This window comes from Adiantum capillus-veneris, chromosome 18 (assembly GCF_014529385.1).
Source record: "Adiantum capillus-veneris isolate H3 chromosome 18, ASM1452938v2, whole genome shotgun sequence".
Taxonomy (NCBI): domain Eukaryota; kingdom Viridiplantae; phylum Streptophyta; class Polypodiopsida; order Polypodiales; family Pteridaceae; genus Adiantum; species Adiantum capillus-veneris.
Window position 1 is genome coordinate 108,918,912 of NC_140948.1, and position 11,896 is coordinate 108,930,807.

Sequence of the window (11,896 nt, forward strand, 5' to 3'; positions counted from 1 at the left end):
CTTCTTGAAGAATACAATGGACTCAGCTCTTCTTACAGCATCGGATGGACATGCACTGAGTGACTGGATTATAGACTCAGGGGCATCACTTCATGTGTCTCCAAACAAGGAGTGGTTTACCTCTTATGTGACCACTAAAGATCATGTTCGGCTAGGCAATGGGCAGACATGTGAGATCTTAGGTGTTGCCGATGTTCAATTGAAGTTTCAGAATGGCTCTTCTTTCATGCTGAAGAATGTGAGACATGTTCCCGCAATCACAAAGAGCTTGATCAGCACAAGTTTACTTGATGATGTTGGCTACGTCACCACTTTTGGACAGAACATGTGGAAGATATCCAAGGGTTCTATGACAGTATCACATGGAGTAAAGTCTGGAGGACTTTACATGATTTATGTATCAAATGTCTCTACAAATGTAATCAATGTAACCGAGCGGCCGAACGTTTCTTTGTGGCATAGCCGGTTAGGACATATGTCCAAGAAGGCAATGGAAATCTTGTCTCGTTCTAGTTGTTTTCCTGGCTTTTCATTTAATGATTTTGAATTCTGTGAACATTGTCTATATGGTAAGCAAACACAGCAGCCACATAAGCATAGAAGCAGTAGAAGAGATACACAGTTGGCACTTGTTCATAGTGATTTGTGTGGACCTATGCCTAACCTATCTCTAGGGGGAGCTTCTTACTTTATGACATTTATAGATGATTACTCGAGGAAAGTATGGGTTTACTTTCTCAAGCACAAGGATGAAGCGTTTAGTGTTTTCAAAACGTTTGTGACACTTGTGGAGAATCAGAGTGGCAAGAAGGTTAAATGCTTACGCACTGACAATGGTGGAGAGTATGTTTCAAAGGCCTTTCAGGACTTTTGTGAGTCAAAAGGTATAAAACGTGAACTTACTGCTCCTTACAATCCTCCTCAAAATGGTGTTGCTGAGAGGATGAATAGGACCATACAAGAGAAGATCAGAAGTATGTTGTCTAATGCACAGCTGCCAAATGGGTTTTGGGTTGAAGCTGTATCAACAACTGTTCATCTTATAAATAGATCTCCTAGCAAAGTTTTGCAGAAGGATTCAGTGGCAGAGATGGTATGGTCAGAAGAGGTGCCCTCATACAAGCATCTCAGAGTCTTTGGCTGTGAGGCATATACTCACATTCCAAAGGAATTTAGGAACAAACTTGAGCCAAAGAGTAAAAAGTGCATCTTTCTAGGCTATGGTAATTCTGGTGAGATGGGGTACAGACTTTGGGACCACGAATCCAGAAAGGTTATCCGCAGAAATGATGTTCACTTTAATGAAGCCAAAAATCATTCTAAACCAGAGAGGGTTGAGGAGATTAGAAGAGTTGTCTTCCAAGAAGATGGACCTACACGTGCAAGACAAAATGTCAGGGCTCAAGAGGAGCAAGGACAGGATAGAGTGGAACGACAGGTTGTGGCTGAGCCTGAGCCACCTATTTTGCGTAAATCTGGACGTATCACGTGACCTCCTGATAGGTTTGTTCCATCTATGAATTATGTCATGTTGACTGATTGCAATGAGCCTTCATGTTACAAGGAAGCAGTGCAAATGAAGGACTGCAGGAATTGGCAATTGGCCATGCAGTCAGAGATGACAGCTATGCATAAAAACCAGACATGGAAGCTAGTTAAATTACCACAAGGCAAAAAGGCTCTACCTTGTAAATGGGTTTACAGGTATAAGATCACCGCTCATGATAGTCAGCCAAAGTACAAAGCATAAGTCAAAGATGGCAAAATGGTTTGACATGAAAGACATGGGTGAGGCAAGTCATATACTTGGTATGCGTATTGAGAGAGACAGATCAAAGAAGTTGATTTGGTTATCTCAAACAGAGTATATTGACAAGGTTTTGCAACGTTTCAATATGGAGAAGGGAAAGGCATTGAGTGTTCCATTGCCACCATATGTGAAACTTAGCAAACAAGATTGTCCTATGTCTGAGGAAGAACAGGTTGAAATGGATAAGATTTTATATGCATCTGCAGTGGGTAGTTTGATGTATGCAATGATTGCTACTCGCCCAGACATTGCATTTGTAGTGGGAGTAGTAAGTCGATACATGTCAAACCAAGGCAAGAAACATTGGGAGGCAGAGAAAGGAATATTGAGATACCTGAAAGCTACAAAGAGTATGCGTATATGCTATGGGAGTCAGGAGCTAAGTGTAAAGGATTTTATAGACTCAGATTATGCAGGTGACTTAGACAACCGAAGGTCTACGTCAGGGTATGTCTTTACATTGGTTGGTGGAGCAGTATCATGGCGTTCTAGATTACAAGATTGTGTTACTCAGTCTACGACAGAGGCTAAATATGTTGCAGCATCAGAGGCATGCAAAGAATCAATTTGGCTTAATCGACTAGTAACAGATTTGGGAATCAAAGAAGAGATGCATGTGTTATATTGTGATACTCAGAGTGTTATACAATTGGCTCGCAATCCAGTTTATCACTCAAAGACAAAGCATGTGAATGTGAAGTATCATTTCATCAGGGAAATGTTCGAGGATAAGCAAATTCAGCTTGTCAAAGTTCACACCACAAAAAATCCTGCTCATCTACTTACAAAAGGACTTTCCTCAGAGAGCTTTGCGCATTTTCGCAAGCAGTTAGGTGTAGGGTAGTACATCACTTCTCTACATCTCTTGTATATTATCTTGTATAGTAGCTTCTCTCACACTTAAAGTACCACATTGGACTTTAAGTGGGAGGTTGTTGGGGTATAAAGCCCAATGTGGTCACCCAGGTAAGTGGGCAGGCCGCCAAGTATGTACACATATTATTTTGTAAAAACCTAATAAGAACTCACTATGCTCTGTACATTACAACAGAGCGAGTTCACCATATCGTCGTGCTCTTCTTCTCGCACTCTCTCTCGCGTCGCACTTCCGCTCATACTCCTTCACACAGCATCGCTAGTTTATTTGTTACATAGCAACGCTCATAACGACGCCCATAGTGACACTTATAGAAACGCCGACAGGGGTAAAAAATAAACCGAGAGCGCCCAAAAACTCAGATCTCATATCTGAATTTTTGGCGCTCAAGCAAAGAGGTAACCCGTGCTCTCCCTCTCTCTCTCTCTCTTTCTTCTCAACACACACACACACACACACACACATACGAGGAGAGGAAGGAGAGCCAAGTATGCTCCTTCCCTCTCCTCTCTTTCATGTTCCCTTCCCCTCTTTCTCTCTCTCTCCCTCTCTCTCTCTCTCTCTCTCTCACACACACACACACTCATTGTGTCTTTGGCAAAGAGAGAGAGAGAGAGAGAGAGAGAGAGAGAGAGAGAGCACATGCATAAACAAAACACACACACACACACACACACATTGAGAGAGGAAAAGAGAGAGAGAGAGAGAGAGAGAGAGAGAGAGAGAGAGAGAGAGAGAGTAAAGAGAGAGAAATATATAAAACAGAGAGAGAGAGAGAGGAGGAGGAAACAAAGAGAAAGAGAGAGAGAATAAAAAACCAAAGAGAGAGAGAGAGAGAGAGAGAGAGGGGGGGGGGGGGGGGAGAAGATGAAAGAGAGAGGTAAGGGGAGAAAACAAAGAGAGAGAGGGAGAGAGATTAGGTTAAGATTTAAATTAAATTATGCTACATTACATTTAGATTTATGTTTATGTTGAGTTTAAAATTAGGTTAGATTTAGATTTACGTTAGATTAAGATTATGTTAGATTTAAAATTAGGAAAGTATTAAAGATTAGCTAGCTATGTTAGATTTAAGTTAGATTACATTTAGGTTTAGGATTTAAGATTGGATTAAATTTAGGTTTATGTTGAGTTTAATATTAAATTAAATTTAGATTTAAGATTAAGACAAGATTTAAAATTAACTAGACTAAATTTAGATTTGAGTTAGATTACATTTGGTTTTAGGTTAGATTTATGATTAGATTAGATTAAGGTTTTTTTTTAGTCTAAGATTAGATTAGATCTAAATTTATGTTCTCGGTGGACTAGCTTTTTTTAGATTTAGGTTAGATGTTAGTGCATGTCAATGAAGGCGCGCTTTGTCAATGAAGGCGCGCTTTTCCCAAAGAGAAAACACTAGTTACACAACAATATGTATATTCCCATCAGAATCTAACACCTATTAACTCACACACTAAACATATTCAATTAGCCACGAATCACCACATGTTCAATAATGTCATATTTAAGATTAGATTTTGGATTGAGTTTTTATATTAGAGTCTACCTTCGGGATTAGGGTAAAAAAATTAGAGTTAGACAAATGCTCATCCTTCTCTTCCTCTCTATGGATGCGACCTTAAGTTGGAAAGCTTTCAACGGCATGATACTCAGATTCGAGGCCAACATGTAATGTGCTAAAATCCCTCGAACAAAGATCTACTGTGAAAAGATGTTAAGATGTTGTGAAATGCTACACTTAGAGAAGAGGCAAAGGGGTTTTGTCCACTACATGCAGTACCATGTAGACGTGGGAAGGTAGATTTCTCGTACCCACAAATATAGCCATTGACCAATAAAAACGAGATTATAACCCAATGGTTCTGATCTCCGTGCACCTCTAGAATGACTAGAGAATGTGAGGTAGTTTACAGTGTGAACAAAGAGAGAGAGAGAGAGAGAGAGAGATAAAATACGGAGGATGCCAATAGAATATTAAATTTATGTCCAGGCTATAAGGTTTTTACCCTCATTATGAGTAGTGATGAGGATGTGGGGCCTTCCAACCGAAACACCTATCTCTCAACGAGGATCTTATGTCCGTGTAATCAATGCAAGCATATTGTGTGATGGACAAGACGTGTTTCTTTGCAGCATGTTCGTGAATTTGGCGAGTTTGATCCATCTATTATAGATCAAATTGTTGCCAATTATAACTTGTCGGACTCTGACGATGGCCAACAGGCAGCAATCTTGCAACCCAATAGACGTTTTCACAGGCACTTTGGTCAAGCAGCATATGTGAGGCCACAAGATTTAGCCTCTGTGACAGCTCGGGGGATGATCATGCAGACCACATTCCCAATGAGGCAATGTTTGAGCCCGAGATCAATGAAATGATCGAGACGACCACGGATTCAGAAAGGCTTATCTATAATGATATGAAAAGTGAAATCGATACGCCATTGTATGATTGAGCATGTGTGTCTAGATTGAAGGCACTCCTGGTTCTTCTCAACATGCAGACAAAGTTTGGATGGAGTGACACTAGCGTCACAGCGCTTTTCAGGTGATCTATTACAATGTGTTTACTTTAATAAAAAAACTCTAGATGTATAATGACCTGATAGATTACTTACACAATTGTAACGCATTTTTTTCACTACAAGAGGCTCTTCATATTAGCGACGCTCACACAGCGACGCTTATAGCGACGCTCATAGCGACGCCGGCTGGGGTAAAAAAATAATCGAGCGCGCCCAAAAACTCAGATCTCAGATCTGAGTTTTTTGGCGCCCTCAAGCAAGGAGCAGGTAACGCTCTCCCTCACTCTCTCTCTCTCTCTCTCTCTCTCTCTCTCTCTTTCTTCTCCACACACACACACACACACACACACGAGGAGAGGAAGGAGAGCCAGGTATGCTCCTTCCCTCTCGTCATTCTCATGTTCCCTTCCCCTCTTTCTCTCTCCCTCTCTCTCTCTCTCACACACACACATACACACACACACACATAGTGTTTTTGAGAGAGAGAGAGAGAGAGAGTACAAACAAAAACAAAAACGCACACACACATACATAAACAAAGAATGCACACACACATTGAGAGAGAAAAAGAGAGAGAGAGCATGCATAAACAAAAAACGCACGCATTGAGAGAGGAAAAGAGAGAGAGAACATGCATAAACAAAAAACGCACACATTGAGAGAGGAAAAGAGAGAGAAAACATGCATACGATCCAAAAAAACGCACACACATTGAGAGAGAAAGAGAGAGAAACTAATTTAACGTCGTAGGAAACTAATTAAAATTAAAAGACCTAAAGATCTAGCCGACGAGGAGTTGAACTCAAGACCTATTATTCAAGAGGGAAATGGCATAATCAATCTATCATACTTGGCATGGGTGATAGAAAGGTTATACCATTTATCTCTTTTTATTGGCACACACATCCACACACGCGCACACACACAAGAAGAAGAGAGTTATAACGTCGTAGGAAACTATCTTAAAAGACGTTAAAGATTAGGTTATATGTAGACTTACATTAAATTAGATTTACGTTTATTTAAGCTAGATTTAGATTTACGTTATATTAGATTAGATTTAGGTCTCCATAGACTGCGATGCCTGCATGAAGCGGGTGAAGAAAACCCTCAATGGAATATAGGGTATTGCTGCCTTCACTCATGGTGGGCTCCGTCGATCCAAAAGTACTGGTGAAATGTCTTCAGAAGATAGGGAAGAAGGTGGATCTTCAGGGCGGCAAGAGTCACTACATCCCCGACACAATGACCATCTAGACAACCTCTAGTCATTAGACTTACGTTAAATTAAATTTAGCTTTATTTTTAGTTAGATTTACGTTTATTTAGATTTACGCTTATTTACGTTAGATCGAGTCCACGCAAGAATTACTTACGGTTTAGGGTTTAGAGTTAGACGAACAGTGAAAAGATCTACTGTGAAAAGATGTTAAGATGAAGTGAAGTGCTATAGCTAGAGAAGAGGCAAAGGGATTTTGTCCACTACATGCAGTATCATGTAGACGTGGGTGTGTAGATTTCTTGTACCCACAAATATAGGTATTGACCAATAAAGACGAGATTATAACCCGGTGGTTCTGATCTCCGTGCACCTCTAGACCGAGGTGTGCGGGGATTGGACATGACTAGAGAATGTGAGGTAAAGAGAGAGAGAGAGAGAGAGAGAGAGAGAGAGAGAGAGAGAGAGAGAGAGAGAGAGAGAGAGAGATAAGACGAAGAATGCCAATAGAATATTAAATTTTTTGTCCAGGTTATAAGTTTTTTATCCTCATTATGAGTAGCGACGAGGATGTGGGACCGTCCAACCGAAACACCTATCTCTCAACGAGGGTCTTATGTCCTTGTAATCAATGCAAGCATGCTGTGCGACGGACAAGACGTGTTTCTTTGCAGCACGTTCGCGAATTTGGCGAGTTCGATCCATCTATTATAGATCGAGTTGTTGCCAATTATAACTCGTCGGACTCTGACGCTGGCCAACAAGCAGCAATCTTGCAACCCAATAGACGTGTTCGCAGGCGCTTTGGTCAAGCAGCATATGTGAGGCCACAAGATGTAGCCTCTGACAGCTCGGGGGATGATCATGCAGAGCACATTCCCAACGAGGCAATGTTTGAGCCCGAGATTGATGAAATGATCGAGACGATCATGGATTCAGAAAGGCTTATCTATGATGATATGAAAAGTGAAGCCGATACGCCATTGTATAATGGAGCACGTATGTCTAGATTGAAAGCACTCCTGGTTCTTCTCAACATGCAGGCAAAGTTTGGATGGAGTGACACTAGCGTCACAGCGCTTTTCAGGTGATCTATTACAATTAGTTTACTTTAATAGAACTCTAAATGTACAATGATCTGATAGATTTTTACACGACTCTATCATATTTTTATGTTGTGTAGATTGCTGAAAGAGCACATACTACCAGCTGACAATGTGATGCCAGATTCCCGAGATGAAGCAAGAAAGATTTTGCGAAACTTGGGGATGGATTACAATTCTATCCACGCTTGTCCTAATGACTGCATTCTTTTCAGAGGGGAATACACAGACATGGAGAAGTGTCCGAAATGTGATTCCGAAAGATATCGAGTAGATCTCCACGGGACAAAAATTCCACAAAAGGTTTTGCGACATTTTCCTCTGCTTCCTCGCATCAAGCATTTCTTTGAATGTAAGTCCATGGCCGCCCTAGCATCATGGCATGAGGAGAATAAATCTTCGGATGGTGTGCTACGAATTCCTGCAGATTGCGCAGCCTGGAAACATATAGATGGAACATGGTCGGATTTTGCCAGGGAAGCTCGAAATTTGCGCTTAGGCCTGGCTATGGATGGCGTAAATCCATTTGGTCAAAGATCAACATCTTACAGTGTATGGCCCGTTGTCATCGTCAACTACAACATTCCCCCGTGGTTGACTACGAAGAAGGGGCACCTATGGCTAAGCTTGATTGTGCCAGGGCGATATAAAGTGGGGAATATGGATGTGTATCTTCGTCCAGTATTGGAAGAGCTACAACAATTGTGGATTGGCATAGAGGTGGTGGATATGAGCCGACACACAGGACGATGGAATGCTTTGATCAGAGGCATTCTAATGTGGACCATGCATGACTATCCCGGGCTAACAGAATGCTCAGGTGATCTATTGACACTCCTCACTCAGACACTGTAAATATTGTTTTTTCCCATAGTTAATCTATTATCATGTGTATACATGTAGGGCTTCAAACAAGCGGATATAGAGCATGTGTCACATGTGGACCTAGACTGAATGCACGTAGGGCACCAACACTGAAGAAGCAAATCTACGAAGGTCATCAAGCATATCTTCCAGAGAATCATGTGTTACGCGACGGCTTTTTGGGAAGAGAGCCACCAAGGATGTCTGCACAAGCATGGTTAGAGCAGAAGGAGATGTGCGATGACGGATTGCCTCCAGGGATGAAGAGACTATCTCTATGGTACGAGTTACCATACTGGCCCCGACTCATGATCAATCACTTGCTCGATCCAATGCACATATTCAAGAATGTGGGTAATCTACTATGGGACCATTTGACCGGCAAGAAAGATACTTTGGGAGCCAGAGTTGACCTTAGAAATGTGGATCGTATGGAGCAATATTGGCCGCAAACAGCGTCTGATGGATCGATAAAACTCCCTAAAGCACCATGGATTTTCACAGGAGCCCAAGAACGCAAAGTAAAAGAGGCCATTCGATCTTTGCGGACCCCCACTGGCGTAATGCACTCGCTCCGAACGTGTTTTACTAAAGAAGGAAAGCTTACCGGTTTGAAGTCACACGATTGGCATAAAATGTGTCAGGTACGTTCATAGTGGTCTTTAATATCATTGCATAAAATGTGGACTTTAATATCATTGCTGCACATACTTTACAGTTTATTTTACCGGTTGCCATTGAGGGATGTTTGTCTCTCGACATCCGTAACACAATCTACAAACTTGCAAAGCTGGTGCAATGGATCTCACAAAAGGAGATCAACGTAGACTCCATACCATTCGCCAAACTAAATGCTGCGGAGCTTGTGTGCATGTTTGAGAAACATTTTCCTACTACAATGCTAACCATTCAGGTGCATCTTCTTGTTCACATAGTTGATGAGGTGGAAATAGCTGGCACAGTTCATTCCAGATGAATGTTCTTCTTAGAGCGTTTCATGAAAACGCTTAAGGGATATGTGCGTCAAAAGGCACGTCCGGAGGGTAGCATGGCAGAAGGTTGGTTGGTATCAGAGTCCCTAGTGTACATTGGAGAGTGGCTAGACGGATTTGATAAATCCCGAGACACGCTATGGCGAACCATAGATGATGAGCGCATATCTGGGATTGTCATGTGCAATCTCGGTGTTGAGAAGAAGATGACGGAAGATCTAGAGGCTAAAAACAACCGATTTTGCATGCTTCACAATCCAGTGATGCAAAAGTGGATTTCACAATATGAGGATGCAAAGCAAGAGCGACAAAGGGCACGAATCAAGTGGAGACGCGGAAGACGACCACCGATGCACTATCCAGCGGTTCTGGAGAGCCTACCAACCTTCATGAGCTTAAGATGGTTGCACAACCAATTGAAAAGCGCACAACAATGCGGTGACGAAGTGACTGAAGAAGAGTGGGAGTACTCTCGGGGTTGTGCGACCAAGGTAAGTTTGCAATGTACGACTAGCAAGTGACTTTATTTAATAACGTTTGAACGGCCACTCATAATCTTTGTTCGTTGTAGTATAAGTCATACACAGCAGCATGGTGTAAAGGTCGACATTTTAGGGTGGAACGAATCGACAAAAAGCGTTTTACTCAAGATTGTGGAATCATGGCAAAATTTGAACAGTCTAGTCGACGACGTTCCTCTGATGCAGATCCTGTGGTGGCGGAACTCACTTACTTCGGCACGCTGCAAGAGATTTTGAGGATCGATTACAGAGGATTTTTTGTCGACTTGTTCGACGTGCAATGGTTCAAGATAATCATGGAGGGTCGCAACGCTACTGTGCGTAGAGGAGAGTCTGGTTTTCTTGAGGTGGATTCTACTAAGAAATGGACTGACCTAAGAGACACTTTCGTACTACCCGAGCATTGTGAACAAGTAAGTATGTAAATAGTTAACATCCCCCTTTTACAAGTTATGTGCTTGAAAGCTCTCATGTAAGTTATGTGGCTCTGGCAGGTAATATTTCATCCTACAAAGTCTACATCAAACTGGTGGTACGTCATAGAGGTAGCCCCTCGTAGTGCAAGGACGTATGAAGGCTACCATGTGCCAATCACAACGACATCAATGGAGGAGATCAGAGAAGATGCTCAATCAGAAGCCGCTGCTGTGGTGCGAGACGAGCATCAAGATGCTACTACTCTATATGGGGTGCATGCAGAGGAGCTACAAAATGAAAGAGAGGATATGTGTTTAAACGGAGAGCTCTATATAGATATAGGAAGTTATGCTGAGTTATGCGAGGATGAGAGAGAGATCTCTTAAAGCCACAAATATTGTATTTGAACAATTTTGCTCCGTGTTGTAAAAGCTCTGGCTCTCTAAGTACCTTCCATGGTGTATAACGCTCTTTTCTACTCGCGCTCACATCTTTTGATTGAAAATTCTGAGTTTTCGACTTGCCTCTTCTATCACTCGATTCATTGCGTCATTGTATTTATATGCGTCATTACGTCATTGTATTTAATGGTCTTTGCGTCATTGTCTACTCTATTCATTCAATATTAAGTTTAAATATTCGTGTGTTTAATGCAGGTATGGATGATGAGGAGTTTCTTTCTTCTTTGTCACCGCTGCAGAGACAGTGGTACGTGGAGCGTCATCGCTCTGGCGCATCATCACGCGTTCCTACACCATCCGCATCTCCCTCTCTTTCGGAGCATTCGGCGCGCTCCGAAGCCTCGGCGTCGACGAGACGAGCTTCACACTCGTCTAGACACCGGCGCTCTAGTGGTGGCGGTGGAGGTTGTTGTGGGGATTCCGCCACCGATGCCTCCACACCGCCTCATGTTCGACGAGGCTCTTTACCCTCCCCTTCTTTGCCCGCCCCCACACCAGCCACAGCATCGCCATCTACGCCAGGTTTTGCACGGCTTACTGTTCCTAGAAGCTACACACCTCTACCTACTCCGCCAGGAGCCACCCCACTCGACACTCCTCGCTTCGGGGCCCAGACGCTGGTGAAGACACCTGACGTCCGTACCCCCATCGACACGCCGCTAGAGACCCCTGTCGGGACACCCAGGTTCACGCGTCACCGGCCAGAGGGCTTGCCTTACTCCGTCGACATCAGCGGCGGCATCATCATGGATGATGACGGCAAGAAGGTGATCTCGCGCATGCGTGGTCTTTGCTCTCAGCTGTTTAGACACTACATACTAAACAAATGGAGTGAAGTACCAAGTGATTTAAAAAACAGAGTCATCAGCATACTTCATGATGAGTTTCCCGTTCCAACATGGGATCAACGCTTCAATGAAGACCTGATGAAGATTCGAATGCGCGAATACTGCAAACACAAGCGTTCCGAAGTGCAAAAAGCAATCAAGAATGGGTGGAACAGGCCAGATTGGCTGGCCAAAGAAGATTGGAAGAATGTGAAGAAAGCAGCGCGCGAGAATCCCGACAAGTGGAAGCAACAAAAGGATGCAGCCAGAGCGCGAG